Source organism: Halichoeres trimaculatus, unplaced genomic scaffold, assembly GCF_033239565.1.
Source record: "Halichoeres trimaculatus isolate MK-OKI-2021-1 unplaced genomic scaffold, fHalTri1.1 fHalTri1_scaffold_3, whole genome shotgun sequence".
NCBI lineage: Eukaryota > Metazoa > Chordata > Actinopteri > Labriformes > Labridae > Halichoeres > Halichoeres trimaculatus.
The window spans coordinates 23,629,126-23,649,948 of record NW_027437181.1 but is presented as its reverse complement, the minus strand read 5'-3'; the positions used below and the strand labels follow the sequence as shown (position 1 = coordinate 23,649,948).

At 40.9% G+C, this 20,823-nt stretch overlaps 1 long non-coding RNA gene across 3 annotated transcripts in view; it reads right to left on the bottom strand.

Moving 5' to 3' along the window:
* Window positions 1-15,826, bottom strand: part of LOC141787340 (uncharacterized) — a 53,756-nt gene extending 37,930 nt beyond the window's left edge. For all 3 annotated transcript variants that reach the window (XR_012598057.1, XR_012598058.1, XR_012598056.1), the window contains exons 1-2: window positions 15,608-15,826; window positions 14,735-14,849 (exon numbers count right to left, since the gene is read on the bottom strand). This is a non-coding gene — a long non-coding RNA (uncharacterized LOC141787340). The remainder of the gene's footprint in view (window positions 1-14,734; window positions 14,850-15,607) is intronic.
* Between the last annotated feature and the right edge of the window lie 4,997 nt (window positions 15,827-20,823).

Here is a 20,823-nt window from a genome sequence, read left to right as displayed (position 1 = left end):
ACAGCCAGGCATAGTAAAAAGCTTGTGTTTATATTTATGGGCAAAAGTTAAAGTACTACTACCACTACACTACACTACACTGAGCTAAATGCTCATTTTTAACAATGTGTGTGTTCTGTGTGCGGCGAGATCTCGATTTGTGCCATTGTGTGTTGGCTACACTTATTTATTGTTATCTCATGTGAAACTGCTTAAAGAACATTTTTCCTTTGTAAATTAATACACATGAACTTCATTGAGTCAAGCACTTTGATGAACCAATGAATCAGTGACTCAAGAAATATATCAACGCAACTGAATTTTTTTTTTGTCTTTTTAGAAATGAGCCTCTCCTGTTGTCAACAGTGTTCAGACATTTGTGCTTCGATAACATTTTGTTTGGTTGAAGCTGGTGAAACTCTTCTAGGTTAGACAGTGGACTCAACGGACACACAGCTTTGCCATCAAAAGATCGTTTCTTCCTGCACTATTCACAGAGGCATCAGAGCCCCAATCTCACATTTTTACAATCTGCATTTGTGTTGATGGCAGATTAGATACCCTTCATATTTTTCTACTCCCTTCTTCTTTGTCCTGTTCTCATTTCTCTCCTCTCCTGCCTCACACTCATTTCAGACTGAGGCCCATCCTGGCATCCACCTTAACAATATTTCACATCCTGATTTATTTTGGTCCTGGAGTCATGTGACCCTAAATATTGTAACTGACCCTGGGCGTATTGATCTCCCCGTGTCGGCCAGTGCTGCGACTTCCTGCCTTATAACAACCCTATGAAACCCTCCTCGATCTATCATTATCATCATCATTTAGTAAAAAGAGCAATGTGCCCTGTGTGTTTATTTGTAGATATTTATGTACACTTGTTTGTATTTCTTCTACCTCATCATGTTTTTATGTTTATTTGATTTGAAGTCTGCTGGGTTTTTTTTTTTTTTTTTTTAAATCTGTGTGTTTCTGTTTTTCTAAGCAACTGCCTTCATGTTGTGACCGCTCTGTGTGTGTGTGTGTGTGTGTGTATGTCTGTTTGTGTTTCCCTAATGATGCTATTTTGCCAGAGGAGAGAAGAAACCCCTGTCACCATTGTAATGAGGGGTATTTATATCAGTTACCTGGCAGTAAACCACTCTGATCCCCTCCCCTCATGTCTCATTCCTACAAGACAGGTGCGTGTGTGTGAGTGTGTGCGTGTGTCCCTGCAGTGTCTTTAATTTACATTTGAACATATCGAAATACCTGCAGTTAAAATGCCTCACAGTGGCTTCTGTATGTGTGTGTGTGTGTGTACATAGGAATGGTTAAAAGGTACAAGCAATGTACAGGACATCCTAATGGTGTGTGTGTGTGTGTCTGTGTGTGTGTAAGGAGGAGTATATTGAGGGGAGATGAGACAAAGAGGGTAAATTGAAAGGAAATGATGAGGGATGAGTCTGTGTCGCACATTAGTGTTCTGCAGTTTTTTTCACCATGATTGTCTGTTTCCTTGGACCTTCCTCTGTGTGTGTGTGTGTGTGTGTGTGTGAATGTGTGTGTGTGTGTATGTTGTGACGCCTTAGGGTGCAGTTTTTATCTTTATCTGTGCATGCAGGAGTGTGACACGTCCAGAAACGCCTTCAGAAATTTCCCCCTCTTTTGACCAGAGGCCCTAAAAAGTGTGTGTTTACCAGTGTGTGTTTTACACCTACAACCTTGGGTGTTGCAGTGCATGTATGTATGTGTGTATATGTGCATGTGTGTGTAGGGGGTTGAATGGGGGGTGGGGGGGTGAGGCCGTATCCATGGTAACACCCCACCGGGTCCTAAAAGACAAAGCTTCACACACACACACACACACACACATGCACACACACACGCACACACACAGAACACTACAGGGCCAGCTGAGCCAGATCAATATTTCTCCCCATTTAAAGAACAGAATTCAGAGAATGGCTTTTCAGCACCCAGACTGCAGCCATGCTTTAGACCTTGGGTTTTTTATACTAAACACCCAATCTGCAAAGTGGCAAGGTTTTTTTGTACCAACCAAAAATAATTCCTGGCCTGAATCTTTTTCTCCTCTTTCTTTTTACAGTATTGACGGATCTGCTCGGCCCTGTGAGGACCTCTCTCCTGCTCTCTATCTTTGTCTGACGCCCCAGTATTTCGCGCTCTCTATTTTCCCTCCTCTACTACAACCTTCTCTCCTGTTGGTGTTGCCGCTGAGTGAGTGACAGGGTCAGATTGCATTCAGAATCCCGGTCTTTGTCCCACCCTGTGGTTGACCACAGCTCAGGCTTCGGCAAGTCCCCCTCTGGTCCCCTGGGGCGCCCGAGCCCATCACTGTGGTTGAAGGGCTGGACTGGCCTTGGCCCAGTGGCCCCGCTGGCTGCATGGATGCTGAGGGGAGGGGGACCCTGTGCAAGGGTTTTTTGGGGGTGTCCTTTACTGCTGTCAAACGGAGGAGGGCTCCCTCTAGCACAGCTGGGTTGCAACAACAGGGGAATACACAAAAAAGATGAGATCTGTCTGCTGCACACAAAGAAATGCAAAAAGATGAAGGATAACTTTATTTGCATTTTCTCTAAAATGCAGACCACAACACGCCAAGTATTGCATTCGGGCGCATGAACAGGAATGTTAGTCATGCAGTCAAACTCTCAGACACAAATAAATGCACAAACACACAGAGAGAATCGCCGCGGGCTGATTGGTGCATCCTGTTTCTGAAGCAGCCATGGGAGCTTTCTGAAGCCTCTGGTTCAATATCTTGACAGCCCCGGTGTGTGAACACCGTGAGCGCCTGTATTTCATTAAAAACATCCCACGCAGTGAGCGGTCTGTCACTCTCCTCCTCTGAATGGAATAATTCATTGTTGCTTGATTTTGTCTGTTTGCAGTCTTTGCAGCCACAAGTCTGTTCCACCGTTAGTGCATGGACCGTGATCTGATTGAGGGAAGTGATAATTGATTTCATCAGGTAACAAGCGCTGGGCCACTCGCAGCAGAATAGGAGCTTTGAAGGGACTTTACCTGAGTTGGCCCATTTTCTACATAATCCTACACAATCATCCTCCAGTCATCACTGTGCTACTGGAGAGCCACGGTGACACATTGAAGATTACTGAGCAATGCTCTCATTAGATGTTAACATTCAGTGACCTGTCAAGTGCTCTTGAACAAAGCCCCAGCAGCCTGGGGTGGCACTAATGAGAGAACAGTGCATACGAGGAGTGGAAGGAGAGTCAATCACGCCTTGCAGCGAAACACAACACTTAAAAAAGGATGAAGCACTTTTACAGACTGCTGTCGTTTTGTACAACACACTTGTGGAAAGAAAAAGGGACAACTGCTTGACATCACATGTCAAATCCCACACATGTTGTAATGACATGCCTCCTCTGAGGGCCTCCAGCTCTAACAAACTTAATTTTTGGGCTTGATGCTGCTGAGAGCTAAAGTTTGATGACAACTTTGGGCTGAAAGAGTTCACATCCTATTTAGTGTCCATTTTTTAAATCCTTCTGCTGTGATACATAAAAAAAACACAAAAACTGACTAAACAGTGAGGGATTTATGATTCATTGAAAGAAGTGTCAGATTCACACTATGTGCTGTCTGATGAGGGCTGCAGGCACCTTGCGGTTTTCTGCAATGAGTGAGTAATATTAAACAAGAGTCATTACTCTGTTCTCTCTATGTAAACAATGCCCTGACTCCCTTAGTTTGTTGATACGGCAAAAAGTGTTTTATTGTTGCTGTGAATGACATCAATGGGGTATTTATCACTAAACCAAAACAGCTGGTGATGCCAGACTAAATCGAAAATATAGCTATTCTGGATGAATCAAACCGTCAGTCTGCAATCTGATGCAGAAAATATGACATCTTCAAAGATTCAGATGAGACACATTTTTCAACATGGAGAAAGAAATCCTCACTCTCTAACGGATCAACTGATCCTCTGAGAGGAATTTTGACATGACCTTTTTTTTTTTTTTTTTTTTTTTTTTTACAGATTCAAAGTCAGTGTTAGACCTGCACCAAGGAGGCTATGTTTTTGGAGCTTATGAGAATTTGTCCGTTTGTCTTGATGAATATTTTCAGGAAATGTTCAAAATGGGATAAGGAAGAAGTGATTGAATTTTGGAGATAATCCGGATCACCGTCAGGATCCAGGATTTTTTTAAAGGAATCTTTATCATTATAAGATAGGGACAGTTTCACCATATATAACTCCAAGATAAATGGTCGCATTGCTTTGCAAAACAATACAAGACAAGGTCACCATAATTTCTGACAGATGTACCATCCAGATCCTGACAATATTCTGGATACTAAGATCTGGAATACTTTCAGTGTTTCCCACAGGATTTTAGGGGACTGTGGTGGGAGAGTCTCTGACCCTTGGCGGTTTTAATGTGTGTGTACGTTTTTAAGCAGGATGTATCGCCCTTACAGTAAGTGCAGTTTGGGACCATGGACATGAACATACGCTGATAAATAAGAACTTACAAAGGCATATCAGAAATATTTTAAATTTGATTCAGAAACAAAACCAAAAACTCACAATATTTTGAACAATTTACTGAACAACATTTCAACAACAGGTTATTTACACTATAGTCCGCACAGCAAAGTGGAAACCCTTTATATTGTTTTAACATCTTAAAAAAAGATTTTTTGTGATAAAGGGTCAGATTACAATTCTTATTCTCTCTGCTCCCTTATTTGGATTTGGGAGTGTTGTGTTTTCATTAAAATAAAGATTCCTAAATTTGCTGCTGCCCACTTCATCACAAAATGTAGCCTAAATCAATGCAAGATCATTTTCTGACTGATATTTCCTGATATTTCTGTGTATCTGGCTTTGAGAGAAATTCAGCTTCTTCCATGCTCTCTCCGTCTGTTGTGTTCACATCTTACACTGACGTCACTCTACAAAATCCCAGAGCGCACATGGCTACTTAATATGCACGTACTCATTTGCTTCGACCATATATGGTTATGTTCGGTGCTGAAGGTGGGAAACAAGGTGTGGTCACATCACCACATTCACACTTTTCTCGGAGCGGTGTGATTTATCATGGAGAATAGCGTGCAGCCGTGTGCACGCAGAGTTTGATAGATCTGAAAAGAGTGTTGGTCGTATTCACGTTTTGCCTTTTCGTCCTAAGTGAAAATTAAGAGGACTTTTACACGCTGTAAAAAATGAGGCCCCAGGGGAGGAGAATACGAAATAATAAGCCGCGTCAGCTCGTTGGGATGGTAACAGGTGATTGTACTGTGTGCCTGCACTGACTCTGAATGTGCGGTGATAATGAAACAGTGTGGTCGCTCTCGTCACTGAAACGCTGGAATCTGGTTCGCGCCAAACATATCAAGTAAAGAGCGACATCTATGAGCATGACCAGTGCGCATGCACTCTTGTTCTCACTTGTTTAAGGGCGGTAGGAAAGTACAGCTGTGTAATGGTCTGACAGAGAGACAGATCATATTTTTTTCTCCATATGAGATCATTGATTAATGGGAAACACTGACTTTACTACCTACTTTAGTCCTACTTTAATGTTATACTCCCTTTCAGCAGACTGTCTGCTACAATTTGGTGTTAGTTGCAGGTTTGTACAATAATTTGTAAAATGACGGTGTTAAAAACTATAATGACCCAGTACATATTTCATATTCCGGCTCTTAGTATCCAGAATATTGCCAGGATCTGGATCGTACTTTTACATCTGGCAGAAATTGTGGTGAACTTGTCTTGTCTGCTTTTGCAAAGCAATGCAACCATTTATCCTGTCGTTGTCCAAACATATGGTGAAAACGTCCCTATCTCACAATGTTAAAGAATCCTTTGAGAAAATCTTCGATTCAGCCTTGAAAATTGAATCACTTCTCTGTTATCCCATTTTGAACATTTCCTGAAAATTTCATCAAGATCTGTTCGTTACTTTTTGAGTGATGTAGTTCACAGACAAACAAACACAGAAACAAACAGATAGACAGACAAACTCTCCCAAAAACATAGCCTTCTAGGCCGAGGTAATAAGGATTAAAATGTTATGCTATGCTGATACAATTTCACTGAGAAACACCTGTGTATCAGATTGGGTCATGAACAGAAAATCCAAGAATAGAACTTTACTGTTTGATTCAAAACCCTTTTTATTCAAGGGGCAGCCAAACAACAGAAATTAACTTTAAATATGTAGTGGGAAATGATCTTTCACTCAAATTTAAGAAAATGTAATCATAACATTTAACATATATCGTAGATAATTTAAAATGTAGCTTCTGTCTATGATATTTGACACTTTTTAATTTTATTTCTTCTTTAAAACTAAAGGGTTTTCTTTCTGTCAGGCAGAGCAACCTGATAAATGGATGAAAGGTGCATGGATGTAGTCCCTAAATGTCACTGAGTGCATGCCTCCTCTGCTTTGTTGTGACCTGTTTGAGTGTCATGTCTCTGAGCTATTTGTGGTGCTGCTTCCTCCATCAGCAGCGACCAAGGTTTTCCTGCTGGAGGGACGAGCCAAGATATACAGACCGGGCAGACACAGCCGTATTTCAGACAGGAGAGGGAGACGTGTGCGCGCGCCCACACATCCAGGCACACAGATATGTTTATCGCCACACACACAGACACAGACACACACACACACACAGACACACACACAGACACAGACACACACACACACACACACACACACACACACACACACACACACACACACACACACACACACACACACACACACACACACACACACACACACACACACACACACACACACACTGAGAGAAGAAGGTGGTAGGGAGGTGGCGGCGCTAAGGGGACTGGATGAGGTGAGGCCAGGGGTTGTGTGACAAGACACAGGGGTAGTGATGTTTCAGTATATGTGTGTGGGCATGCTTGGTGGTGACACAAACACCTCGAGGTGAGGCAGACAGCCACTAGCTGCCAGTAAGTAACGTGTGCAGGGAGTGGAAAGTCAAAATTAAAGCAGAAAAAACATACTTGAACACCGGCTTCTCTATGGCAAAGTGTTTAAGACTGAAACTGTGGAGTGGAGTTGGTGAGTGGTGAAGAGGTGGGAATCCATCATTCATGTCTCATGGGGTAAAAAAGCAAGTGTTTGCACAGCAATTCTTATCTACTAAGTTTGTTTTTTGGTCTTTTTTTGTGACCACTCAAACCAGCGATGCCTGCATCAAGGACTGCTGCAGGGGTCTCAAACTGACAGACTGCAGGCCACACACGGCATGATCATACGCCACAAATATCTGTTTACAGAGATGACTCTGAACGCAGCATTATCATCATGCAAAGCCAAGCGGCTATTTAAAAACTATCATTAGGCCAGCGTCCTTTAAGTTTTGTTAAAGTAAGGAGTCGTTTTCAAAGGCCAAAAGAAAAGGCTGATGTTAGACTGAGTGTTTCTGGAGAAGTGGGAGTCGAGTCAAAGGGGAATTACACCTGTCTCATATTGAAAGAGAAAGTTTTTAAGGAGTGTAACTCGTAGGGGTAGGTGAAAAAAACGGAAAACAATGTATCAGGGGTTTTTTGTTTGAGGATATCAAAATGAGGATTCTCTGTCAAAAAAACACTTTTTAAAAAAAATTCAAATTCTTCACTTCAGTCTTTGTTTATTAACTCGATTCGAAAAAAGTTACCACTTTTTTCCAACAAAGGATGAAATGTTTCTCTCTGAGGGGCCATTTACACGACAACGGTTTCAGAGTGAAACACAAAAGCTTTGTTGTGTTTCAGCCTCGCGTTTACACGGAAACGGTGTTTCGGCTGACCTAAAACGCAAACTTTAGAAAACGGCTGCCAGAGTGGAATTTTTCTGAAATGCTCCCAACACCGATGCCGTGTAAACAGTAGCCGACATTTTCAGTGGAAACGCTGATGTCACAGTCTGCCTTGAGCGCAAGCAGACAACAGTACCGTTGCTACGATCGTCGCGAACTACCGCGTCGTGCTCGTGCTGCTCGATCTGCTGTATCTGCTGACTGTCTTTCAACAAAATGTGCATCTGTTGCTCCACTTTTTAACTTAGTATTCCACAATACACCAGATGAACAACTCAACTCTACTTCGGTGGAGGTCTACCAAACCAGCTTCTGGACAAGACAGTTATAGCATCACCTACAGGCCTGGCATGCTTACTACAGCATTTTCAGTCTGTCAGCGTTTCCATGTAAACAAAGATTTTTTTTCACTGCGTTTTAGTGTTTTCAGATGAAACGTTGTCGTGTAAACAGGGCCTGATTCACATGATGTGTACTTTTTCACATGGTCTGGTGTTAGAAAAGCAAACTAATTTCCCCAAAAATCATAAATATTGAAGAATCGCAATTGAAATCAAATTATCTCCCCAAAAATTGCAATAGAATTGAATCCCAAGAAAAGCACATTGTCCCAGCCCTAATAACAAGGGATGTATGATAACTATTGGACCAATAATTATTAAGTTGATTAAAGGAAATTATTACATCATTCCAATAGGTCGAATATTATCACGACTTGCCTTGATACCATTTGTAATTTGGTCAGCACAGCAGTGCCCCGCTCCCACTATAAGACCTGAATGGCTGGCAGTGAATGCTGCGTTCCAGTGCCGCCAGCATAAAAAAAGAAAAACGCTGACTGGGAAAATCTAAGAGTACCCCCTCTTGTTGAAAAAAAACTAATTAACTTGGTCATAATTCTGGTAGTTACTGACTTGAATTGACATCCACAGTATTCTTCCATGTGTTACACATAAACAATAGAAATATGAACTCAAAAAGGCTGAAAGAACCACTAGAAAATGTGGCAACAGTGAATCCCTGACACGCTTTAAATGCAGCACAACGTGCACACAGCACAGCATGCCTACGCTTCGAAAAGGAAAACATGGAGTCGACTGTGTGGGACTTCTTCAAAGTTTCTGAAGAAGACAGTTACTCCAGGAAAATTCAACACGGAGGAAAAAGTGGCAGCTCAAAAAACCCTGAACAGATTATGCTATCATGCATCCCCAAGCATAACCTCGCTCAGCATTACTCGACTAAACGTGGAGCAGTATGCCAAGTACCTTAGAGATGAGCAGACACAACGAGCTGCACTGGTAAACAAAGATCTGTCAATGCAACAAAATGTATTCCAGAGCAGGACAAGAGGGAAATCAAAGAACAGGTCCAGACTTAGTGATGTCCATCTAAGAGCTGGACTGAGGGTTTGATCTGCCACCTCCCAGCTGTGTGAGAAGAAGAGCTGTCAGGTGTCCGGCAGCGAGCATTCAGCAAGAAAAGGCGTTTATGATTGTACCATAGTTCATTTTGAGAAGTCGTTGTTCAAACAGTTCAAATTTGTTGTTTCTTTTTTGGTGGAAAACCTGAAGTGGTTCCCTTGTGACAAGACTGGATGCTGAGCAGGTAATTCTCAGGTAATCCAGTAGTCTCTGTGAGCTCCAAAGCAGAGCTGGTTTGAGGAAACGACTCAGTGCAGGAGAACTCAACGGCTTCTGTCTTTTACAATGGAAGGAGTCAAAAACATCTGAAACTCTGAGACCTCCAGTCTCAGTGTGTGAGTCTATCTAGAGGAAGAGGAGCCTCTCTGAGAGTGGTGACACAAACAGCAGACAGTCTCTCTGACTGAGCTTCAGGGTTGCTCTGTTGAAATGGAAGCAGGTGAAGCACTCCCTTACAGCGGCCTTGAGGGTAGAGAGGTGGAAGAGAAGGCACTCCTGCCGAGAAGTGGTCTCAAGATGACTTAAAGCTATGATGACTGCCAGCAATGCTTCTTTGAAGGATCTAAAGATGTAGTATACACACACACACAGGTTTTCCTGTACTGAAGTGTGGCTAACAAAGAAAACTCAGAAAAGCCATGAAGTGTTCAGTCTCTCATACAGCTGCATGTCTTTCATATTTAGGAAGAGCCTATGCTGTGATTGTTAACGTGTGTCAAGTCATCCAGAAAGACATTCCTCATGTATCCACCGCTGAGGTTTACAGTTAAACTTTGATTCCTGTTAGTGCTGGAGATTTATTCACCACACATTTATAATCATATAAAATAACAATACAGTCAGTTTAAATATCTTTTGTTTCAATGCCTGAAATTACCAAAGCACAGTTTTCAGTCTCATCCTCATATGAAGAAATACAGAGTGTTGAATTGATACTGACCTCAGATCAGATCAGATCAGATCAGAACAGTTTTTGCTGATACCAAAGCAAAAACATTGGGTATCTGTGTATCCCTAGAAACTATTACACTGTGACTAAAATGCCTCAAGAAAAGAGCAAAGCAGACTTTTTTACTTGGATTAAAAGTGTGTTTCAAGATCCTAAAACATCCCAGCACCTCTTCCTGCTACACGCTGCAAGCTTCAGCATGCAGTGACCCAGCTCTTTGAACCTGTACGGTGGTTTACCGCTTTGTGACAACGCTTTGTTGCTCCGAGCAGCCTCCACTTCACAATAACAGCACTTATTGTTAAAGAGGGCAGAAATTTTCAAGAAAGTGACATTCTGTGACAGTGCCAGGTTAAACTCCCTGAGCCCTTTTCAGACCCATTCTGAGTTCAATTGTAAAAGTTAACCGTGGTAATTTTAATGGCACTGGGTTTCGTACAACTCTTAACACTACTTTCAGAGCTGAAAACAGGATTTAAACTACAGACAGCTGTTAATAGAATAAAATAGAATAGAATAGAATAGAATGGAAAAGAATAGAATATTCTTTGTTGATCCACCACAGTGGAAATTTTCTTGAAATGCTCTTGAATTGTTTATTTAGCAGCAAATAAATTTTATCCTTGGCATCCAGGCTCCGGCCTCATCACTCTTTACGATAAGTTTACATGGCAACATTGAGGAGTGATGAGCAAAACATACTGTACACAATATCCCAACACATAAATTTAGGAGCCTGGGGCCCCGTGTAGAGCCTTCTATGTGTGGCCATGGCACCAGCCAGAGTGAAGCCATTCCCCGCCAGTACAGCGCCTGTAGGGGAATATACTATCTGGTGTACCCATGGCACCAGCCGGCCAATTGAGAGGCAGAGTACGTAATAGGAAGATGGTTATAGCGTGTGAGACATGTGGTATGTACATAGCAGTGCAGCTCGAGTTGGCTGCCTGAATCAGCCTGCAGGCTTGCCCCATTAATAACAATAAAAATAGAATAGTAATAATAGGAACAGAAAAATTAGAAATTTAAAGAAAGTAGAGAAAAAGTATGACTATTTACATACAAACAAAACAAGTACAGGGATCAATACTGAACAATGACTATGAGTACTGAGATGATGTGCAAAAAAGGCCAGTATTTTTTGGGATGCTAGATGGCAAAGGGTGTGAGTTCAGGTTTGTTATGATCTGTTATAAAGTCTAATAGCAGATGGAGGAATGACCTGCAGTGTCTTGCAGGGTAGGGGTCTCAGACTGCTGCTGAAAGAGCTACTTAAAGGGGACATATCATGCTTGTTTCTCATTTTCACTATGCCAGACTAGGATGCCTGTAAAGCATTTCTGCCCTCAGTACAAGTCATTTAGTTCCTTCATTTCCCCACAATAGCGTTCTCAATATCCTCAGTTAAGGCCATTCTGAAGATCTCGTTGAAACGCTCTGTTTCGAGAATGACCTCCAGTAACCTCGCAACGTCACAGCTCTTTGTGCTCTGATTGGTCAGTTCTATCAGAGGGGCGGAGGGGGTAGAACCAGGGGGCGGTTTTTGCAGCATGGCAGTATTTACAAAATCCAGTATTTACAAAGTCCAGGTCTGACCCCGAGTCAGACCTGGACGGTTCTGCCGCTCAGGAGGAAGAAAATCCACCTTGACATAGATCATCTCAGGACGTTTCAGTGTGGTGAGTCAAACCGGTACTGTAACATATAGTTTATACATTTATACTCGGCTCTTGGTGGGTGTATCCCTCGGTGGGGGTTGTGTGACTGACTGACATCACAGAGGAGGAGCTGCTTTATCAGATTAGTCCAATAAAAAGAGAGGATCCTCGTGTTGTCACGAAGGTCGAAATCTCGAAGCCAAATGTCAATGACCTATTTTCAGAGGCATCAAATCTCGTTCTAGGATATCAGAAAAAATACAATATCTCATTTTTTGAAAATTCAGGGGGTGTAAGGTCTTGTTTTCAAATTTATTATATCATATATAAGTATTAAATCAGGGATCAGCATGATATGTCCTCTTTAAGTCCCCCACAGTCTCATGCACTGGGTGAGAGGGATTGTCCATAATGGAGGGAAGCTTTGCCAGCATCCTCCTCTCAGGTGGAGACGACTTTGGCCCTTCTTGTCCAGGACGTCTGTGTTGTGTGACCAGTCCAGTTTATTATTGAGGTGAACACCCAGGAATCTGCAGCAGGGATGTTCGGTCTGTCCCACCAAGGTGGCCTGGCCTGGCCTGGCGCAGCGCCAACAGCTACAACAGGTTACCAGACGCAGACTTAAAAACTCAAAAAAGAAATAGAAAAAAACTAGCAGTGTCATGTAATGCACATCCATGACTGAATTGTGCAAAAACAAAAGGAAAATAAAAGCAATAAAAAAGCAAAGAACGAAAGCAAAAGGTAAAAAAATGAATAAGGTGGGAAGAGTAAACTGATGAATACCGGAGCAACTGATGGTTTTAAAGGCCACAAAGGGTTAGCTATTATATTCTTGCACATGCCAGCTCTGCAGCTTTCATCAACTCTCATATTTTCTCTGCAGTTCAGCTTCACAACAGACCATTCAACAGAGGTATTCAAATGAACAAATGTGTGCTGCATGTGTGCATCATACAGGTTTATATGTAACGTGTGTTCACCACAGCTCATGAGTGTAATACATCTGTCAGAGACATATTAAAAGCCCCCTTTAACTGTGTCTCTGCAGATGAATATGGATGACTTAACATGGCAGAGAGTAATGTGTGAGCAGAAATCAACGCTGTCATTTACTGGCGTCTGTCGTGTTTTGCCACAGGAAGCTACAGTGAGCGCAGCGATGGTACGTTATTGTTTTATGGTTCTCAAATAAAAACATGAATCATCTGGCTTTCTAAAGTGCAGCGTCTAATAATATCAGAGTGACTGTTTCTGCCTGCGTCTGCACTCTGAAGGAATCATCGCTGCGAGTTTATGTGAGTGTGAGAAACAGGCGGAGTGAAAGAGGCAGAGAGACTGAGCACGAGAGTGAGTAAAGTGGAGCAAGAATAAAAGCTGGGAGTGAAAGAAACTTATAAAAGTGTGTGTGAGTGTGTGTGTGTGTGTGTGTGTGTGTGTTCTGAGGTGGTTTCTTGTTGATTAAAGTGCTTCTGTCTAAATGTGGAGCAGACAGCAGGAACTGCAGAGACACTCTAACAGTCACACAAACTGGATCTACACACACTCCACAAAGAGAAGGTGTCTTTTCTCTCTCAGACGTATTGTATTGGCTGAATGCCTCAGATGTAAATGTCTGCTCTGTAAGTGTACACAATAATTGTACCCGAGCAGCTAAATTTGTGTTTCACTTCTGTAGAACCAGACACTTTAGAGCATGAAAATCTAATTTGGGGGTCTGATTTTCTGAGATAGTGTAACCGCGCCGTCTGGCATCAACAATCACAGCATATTAAAAGTTTTCTGGCTCAGACGTCTCTCTCGTTTAAATGTTTATTGGCCTGCACTTTTCCCCAGCTTCTTTGTCTGCTCTCAAATTATGGTTCTTGATAAAGGCTTGAATCTTTCAGGGATTACTGCTCATCTGAAAGCTAGTTACATTTGTGTTTTTAAACCATACAGACTGTAGACATTCATTTGCATTTGAACACGTACTACACTCATTCTGTTGGATTTCATAGTGTAATTATACCACAACTATCTTTTCTGTCGGTCAGGCAGGACAGACTGGCATATTGTTCAACCAATGTGTCTGAGATGTGCACATGCAAAAAAGTCACACGCGGTGTACATCAGTTTCTTATTTTCCATGACTGATCTACAATACGAGTCAAACTTTAATTTGCATGCATGCACTGTGTGCAGCCTTTGCAGCTACTCCTCGTTCCTTCTTCTTTCCATTATATTTGCATCTTTTGTTTTCCTTTTTCAAAAAATAAAGTTTGCCAAACTTAACAGATTCTTTAGCAGTTTCTTTAAACAGGATTTCACTAAGATTTCCTTGTATAAATACTTTCGTAAAAAGCTTATTCTAACTATTTTGTGTTTCTTATTTCTTTTATTTCCTTTAGTATCATTTTACTTTGTATATTCAGTTCTTATTCTTTTCCACTTTCTATCACTGCTATGATATAACTTTATTGTGTATAATAAGGGCAACTGCAATGGCTGGATTTCACCCCAGGATAAATAAATAAAGTATTTCTGATTGTCAGTCCGGTTCTGAAAGACTACTATTGCTTTACAGTTGCAACTGCTTAACTCCACAAAAGACATTATAGGACAGCCACTTTTACGTTCTTATATGGAGGAGTAATAGTTATATTAGAATAAAGATACAAGAGTTAGTCAAAAAAAAAACTGGCCTTAAATGTTCTGAAATAAGCTCTTGGCAAGTTGACTGATATGTTTAAAGTTCAAATTGTTTTCATGGGCTTTAGAAGGGTCATACTTTAACTGTTTCTCTCTCATTTATCACATCAGGTGACTGGCTGCACAAAACAACCACAGGGAAAAACTTACAAAGCTCAAACAAAATGTAATTAATAATAGATGACACTATATGTGGATTCTAAAGCATTACTCACCTCTTGAAGGCCAACAAGGTGCAAAGGTGATGACGATGATGTTTAACTGCATAATGGCTTCAGATATGGATAAATTACATCAAACCTGAAGATGAGTCAATTTTCAGCTGAAAGGCTAAAAAATAAATGACAAGACACATATTAGACACTGGGGTAGAAACGGGAGTCTTAGTCATTTTTAATAATATAATATAATATAATATAATATAATATAATATAATATAATATAATATATAATATAATATAATATAATATAATATAATATAATATGATATAATATAATATAATACAATATAATATAATATAATATAATAATATAATATAATATAATGTCTCCCATGTGAATACAGATAAGGGGAAGCCCAAAATGACAATTTGACTGTTTCAACCAGTTCCTCTATATGACAAGCTTTGAGAATATTTTCTCTTCAGTTTAGACTGACTTTAAACACGCTTGTAATGTATTTGTAAGACATGCATAATAATGCAAACAAATGCATAAGTCAAGGTAAATGAATTAAACATGACTTATTAAAACTCCAATACATTCTCAGGCTTAGCCCACGGCATACAGTGTACATAAAACCCATATCACAGATTAAAACACACGTGTTAGTTTGCATAGTAAAAGTCAACCAGGGATAAACATGAGAATTTAAGATGCAAACACCACCACAGCCTCAAGCTGTAATTATCAGCCACACACCCGTCCAAGGAAGCACTACACAGTTATCACGTTTAAATATACACCAAGTGATTCAGAAGATAATCCCACTGGTGGTGTTTTGATAGCAGTATGAGGTCTCTCTCTCTATGTTGCTAATGTAATGTAGCTGAAACGTTGATGAACGGTCATTGAGCTAAAACACTCACCTGGTACAGCAGGTCCACGCTCATAAACGAATCAACAGGTTCTCAATCCGCTTTTTAAACTTCCTATTTCACTCTAAGTCTCAGACTTTTGCCTAAAAAACTCATTAAAAACGTAAAATTAGTTAAGACTGACCTGAAGGCCACAAGACGAAACCACTGACAACAAGCAAACACTTTTAGCTAGTTTAGCGCCATAAGCCAGAAAAGATTGTCATTCAAGAAGAGGTGCCACTCCTCAAGATTTCGACGCGCCAAAAAAAAACAAAAAAAACAAAAAAACAAAGCGTGAACCTCCGGTCTTTGATTTGATTTCAGACTATTTTTTTACAGCAAGTACAAACATGTTTACAGACAGCTGGTTCACAAAACCTATTGGGTCTAAGTGTGGGGGGACTCATATTTTTAAGGTTTTAAACTTACAATTTTTGCCCATACAGGGACATAGTTGACTTTGCTGACAGACACAGCTGTCTGCAAAGAGACAGAAGACTCTTTGTTTTATCCAGACCTGTAAACTGGAATTCAGCATTTTCAATAATGCCCCAATGTCAATAGAGTTTAAAACCTTGTATCAGAAGCATTGGTGTATTACAGAGTCTATGCTGGGAATCAACCTACTGTTGAATACTCCTATTACTATAAGAGGGGTTTAAGAAAAACTACAACAAAAGAGTGCTTTTAAGGAACATATTCCTGATTATGCAACTGGAAAAAAAATATAAAAAATCCATGATCAGTAGGGACGTGTTTCTCTACCAATTGAGGGCATTTTGAAACTATTGAAGCTGTTATTGATGTTTTATCCGGGGATGCACGATATTGGATTTTTGCTGATATCCGATATGCCGATATATCGAAACCCCTTTTGGCCGATACCGATACCGATAATCACAAGTTTGTTTGTTTTTTTCACTGTAAAGAAAGCTAAGTCTATCCTGTACTGGCATTTATATGTTACTCTTATTGTGATGGTATTATTTGTTTAAGAAACACACATAAAACAAGACAAAAACATTTGATTTTACCATAAATAAGAAATGTATTATTTTTTCAAACTCAAGACATTCAGTATTGAAATACAAAAAAATAATTTCTTTAGATCACATGAACTTTAAATGTACAATGCATTTTTAAACATAACCAAGTTGCATTTGATTATTTTAGAGCTACTGTAACAACCTGGTGACAGACACAGAGCTCTGCAGTGCAAATAAATGAAGTGCTACATTTTATTTAAGGAGCTTATTTTTCAGATGGAAAATAATAATAATCCTAACTGAATAGCACCTTATCGGCTGTGCATAACAGCATAAATTTTCATATCTACCGATACGATAAACGTGTTTTTAAGCTTTTATCAGCCGATACCGATATTGTGCTGATTATATCGTGCATCCCTAGTTTTATCATTTAAACTTTTCTCAGATGCCTCACTTTAACCCACGAAGCAGGTTTTAATCTGCAATTCAGAGTCACCAATAAACCCGTTGAATATGTTTTGGACTGTTGGAGGAAGCTTTAGAGAGAACCCAAAAATGGATGGGAAGATGATGCAAACTCCACAGAGAGGTATCTGTCCAGCTGGGGAATCATAACAGGAACCATCTTGCTGTAAAGTAGCAGTGTTCACTACTACACCACGGTGCGGCCCCCAAAAGTACCTTGTTTTCTAAAAACATACTCTTTACTACTACTGCTACTTACTTAACACTAATGTTAATCAAGTCCTTCTTAACAATTCGTTTGTAAAAATGTCAAAACAAACAACTCAAAGCTGCATCAGTGGAACACAAGGTCTTATCAACGTTTAAATCATTGATAAAAGCTATTCCTCTGACTTTAATTTCTAAATTGTTCTGTGTATTTATTTTGCAGGACGTTTCTTCACCGCAGAGAGAAGAAATCCACCGCCACTCTCTTAATCTCATCACCCACCTTCCTCAACTCTCCAGCCCCCCTCCATCCCTCTCTCCCTTCGCCTTTTCTCTGTGTGTATCTCCCTCGACCCCCCGTCCCCTTCCACAGCTGAAACAATCATCAATTACTCTCATCCCTCTGTGTTATCCTTCCCTCCATCTTCCCAGCCCATCCAGCAGAGTGGTTCCTCCTGGTTGGCTGCAGGCCACCCAACCCCGTCCCTGTCAGTCACTCTGCTCCAGGTAGCTGAGCAGAGACTGACAGCTCCATGAGCAAATCAATAATAATCTTCAGCCAGTGTAATCCTATACCTGAGGATATCCCTCAGTCTGCCAACAGCTTCCTAGTTTCCCCCACCATTTTATACCTTCTGTTTAGCATATTCAGGGCAGAAATGAGATTAAGAAGAAAACAAAGCAGAAGGTGAGCTTGTGGTGGCGAGGACAAACAAGCCTCCATGTAGACGGATACAAACGCACACTCGTACCCACACAGTGTCCTGTCCTGACTGTCACTGAGGCTAAGGTCATCTGGTTTGATGTATGAGCCGACTCGTATGACAACCTTCATATAACTCCAACCTCTTTCCTCTCCTGGAAAATTAACAGGACGGCTGAAGGACTGAGGAACACGACAGGTTTCTTGCTCTTGTCTCATAAAAAAACCTCATAAGGTGAAATTTCTGTGTTTTTATCTTATCTCTGGTCATGAGCATTTGTGCCCATTTGTTCATCTACACCCTTTTCCCCTATTTGATGTTTGGTGTTTGCAATCAAGGAGATATTTACAGAAAGGGGTCTAATGTGAGTTAAATGTTAAATAGTTTATGAGCAGTCATAATAAATATCCTTTTGTCACAGTGTTGTATTCACTGCACAGTTATGGCCATACAGACAAACCTACTGTTTCCCCTCATTCTGCAGCAATGGTCAGCTTACTGCTACCTGCTTAGTATGTAAACAGAGCTGATGTGAACTGAAAGAGGCAAAGAAGGAGGGATGATAAATGAAACTATACAGCTGTGAGGTTTTTCTAAAGCCTTCTTATGTTTAACGTTAATCTAAAATCATTGTGTCACAACAGGATTAAAATAGCCAATTAATGCGGTTCTCAGGCACTCAAATGGGAAAACAGCCTAAAAGAGAAATTGCTGGAAATCCATGCTTTATCAACACATATAATGACACATGTAAGACAAAGGACAACAAACACCATCTTTCACAAAACTAAAAAAAAGACAAGACTCAGAAAAACTATCATACCAACTACACTTAACGGCCACTTTATTAGGGACACCTCTCCAACTACTTGTTCAGGCAAATTTCTTCAGAATGTGGAAGAAAGGTGATTTAAGTGACTTTAAACGTGGCGTGGTTGTTGGTGCCAGACGGGCTGGTCTGAATATATCAGAAACTGCTGATCTACTGGGATTTCCATGCACAACCATCTCTAGGATTTATAGAGAATGGTCCCAAAAAGAGAAAATATCCAGTGAGCAGCAGTTCTGTGGGTGAAAATGCCTTGTTGATGCCAGAATGGTCAGACTGTTTGAAGCTGATAGAAAGGCAACAGCAACTCAAATAACCACTGGTTACATCCGAGGTCTGCAGAAGAGCATCTCTGAACTCACAACATGTCCAACCTTGAGGCAGATGGGCTACAGCAGCAGAAGACCACACAGGGTGACCCTCCTGACAGCTAAGAACAGGAAACTGAGGCTACAATTCACACAGCAACACCAAAATTGGACAATAGAAGATTGGAAAAACGTTGCTTGGTCTGATGAGTCTGGATTTCTGCTCCACATTCAGATGGTAGGGTCAGAATTTGGCGTCAACAACATGAAAGCATGGATCCATCCTTCCTTGTATCAATGGTTCAGGCTGCTGGTGGTGGTGTAATGGTGTGGGGGATATTTTCTTGGCACACTTTGGGCCCCTTAGTACCAACTGAGCCTGGTTTAAAGTCCACAGCCTACCTGAGTATTGTTGCTGACCATGTCCATCCCTTCATGAGCACAGTGTACCCATCTTCTGATGGCTACTTCCTGCAGAATAACACACTGTGTCATAAAGCTGGAATCATCTCTGACTGGTTTCTTGAACATGACAATGAGTTCCCTGTACTCAAATGACCTCCACAGTCCCCAGATCTCAATCCAATAGAGCTCCTTTGAGATGTGGTGGAACAGGAGATTCTCATCATGGATGTGCAGCCGACAAATCTGCAGCCACCTTGTGATGCTATCATGACAATATGGACCAAACTCTCTGAAGTATGTTTCCAGTACCTTGTTGAATCTATGCCATGAAGGATTAAGGCAGTTCTTAAGGCAAAAGGGGGTCCAACCTGGTACTAGAAAGGTGTACTTAATAAAGTGGCAGGTGAGTGTATATCAAACACAACTTTGAGAGAGATTCTGGCCTGGAGACAGCCAAAGGGGGACTGGTGTGATATTTTAGAGGGACAGGTCACCAACTCTACATTGAGACAGTAATTTTGCTGGAAATGTACAATATGGTATTTTTTAATCTGCAAGCTTCTCAGGGACTTGATAAATGTTGAAAAGACACACCCTTAAATTAAATTCATAATGTTGTGAAATCATGTGGTGAAGATGTGTGAATAAAAGGCCTTCAAGTGGGTAGAAATTGAAAACACCAATCATTGTCCTTCTCACTTTTAATGATGAAATGCTGTATTGTTATATTTTATTTGGGCATAAAACGCAGCACAAAGACAAAAAAGTTAACTTTTATCATTAACTCTCAGTGACATTCCTATTGGTTCTGTGGCTGTGTTGTACAAGCTGTGTCCTCACTATTGTTAGCTAATTTGACTCCTCAAACTACAGACCCTGTCAGTTACGTGACAACATGATGTATTTACATGAACTCATTGGGCACCATGATTTCTAAGAACAACATCCGACACGTCACAACTTGTGATGTACAAACCATACAGGAACCCTCTTAGCAAGACATAATACCTTTATGTGCAGCTCACACTTTGTCCTGTCCTGCTTCAAGTGTTAAGTGGATCAAAGAGATGAGAAGTCAAAGAGCGATCAGAGTTTCACCTGGATTACTGGTTTTTTTTTAGCGCGGAGCAGTATCCTGTTGTTCTGTCAAGAGGACTTGATGATAATTGAGGAACTTCTTCACTGCTCTGGCTTCTTCACTTCGTAGCTTTCTCTTGAGTTAATCCACTTGCCCTCACTCTGCTTCCCCTGTGTGCAGGTTCCTCCGATACTATCTCCATCTGCTGTAATTATAGAGACCCCCACCCCTCCACTCTCA